The sequence below is a fragment of the Dama dama genome, chromosome 12 (assembly GCF_033118175.1).
Source record: "Dama dama isolate Ldn47 chromosome 12, ASM3311817v1, whole genome shotgun sequence".
Taxonomy (NCBI): domain Eukaryota; kingdom Metazoa; phylum Chordata; class Mammalia; order Artiodactyla; family Cervidae; genus Dama; species Dama dama.
In genome coordinates, this window is record NC_083692.1 from 94,683,085 (window position 1) to 94,684,182 (window position 1,098).

Sequence of the window (1,098 nt, forward strand, 5' to 3'; positions counted from 1 at the left end):
AAAAATAAAACCGCTGCAGAAAGGGGAGGTGCTCAAATTCTAGGCGCTTCCTTTGTCTCATTTTTACCACCATTAACCTGCAGGAGAAAATGAAGACCAGAACTTAGGTTGAGCCTTCTGCTTGGCGCTTGGCAGAAGTGGTGCCTGAAGGCACAGACTTGGGTTCTCTCCGTGGCCCGGTGACAAAGAAGGCTCCTCTTGGTGTGATGGAAAGAGCAGCTCTGGTTCCCAGACGGTGTCTGCAGCCTTCTAGCCGTGGAATTTACTGGAGAATTTGGGTGGGGCCCACATAGCCAAGGGCTGCTCACTTAACAGTAATTTGTGTTGCTTCCACCCTCCCCCTCTTTTTTATATAGAAGTCAGAATATATAGTTGATTTAGTTTGTAGTTTATTCACTTAAAGTGTCATTTTTACTGCTTTTATCCTTCACTTTTTTTTCTAAAAAAAACATGGAATGCTTCACAAATTTGCGCGTCACTCTTGCTCAGGGCCACCCACTCCAATGTTCTTGCCTGGAGAACCCCAGGGACGGGGGAGCCTGGTGGGCTGCCGTCTGTGGGGTCGCACAGAGTCGGACACGACAGAAGCGACTTAGCAGCAGCAGCAGCAGCTTGCTCAGGGCCACGTTAATCCTCTGTGTATCGTTTCAATTTTAGTATATGTGCTGCTGAAGCGAGCACTATCCTTCACCTTTTATATTTAAATTTAAAAATAAAGATACTTGATGTAGTTTATAGTTTACGTCTGATTCTTTCCTCTTCTCTGTGCAAATGAATTTGGAGTTAAGGGGCCCTTTGCTCTGCGGGGGAGCCTCGTTAACCGCCTGCCGAGGCAGAGCCGTGACTGCCGGGTCCCTCAGCGCGGCTGTCTGCCGGCCTCAGGCGGAGCTGCTGTTCGGGCGCCTTCTGCCCTTGGTGCTGACGATGAGGGAGCGCCGAGCAGGGCTTGCTGTAAGTCCTCCTGTGACCTGGGCTGGCATCAAGGTTTGTCTTACCAAAAATTATAAAAGGCAGTTCCATACTCCTCTCCACAGGGATTCTTAGCATTTCCATCTCATCAGCACCGTGAGTGCTCACAAGGAGACAGGAATTTTTCCT

The 1,098-nt window shown here is 49.2% G+C and overlaps 1 pseudogene; it reads right to left on the bottom strand.

The window, feature by feature from the left end:
- Nucleotides 1–444: 444 nt before the first annotated feature.
- Nucleotides 445–681, bottom strand: LOC133067528 (U6 spliceosomal RNA; annotated as a pseudogene).
- Nucleotides 682–1,098: the final 417 nt, after the last annotated feature.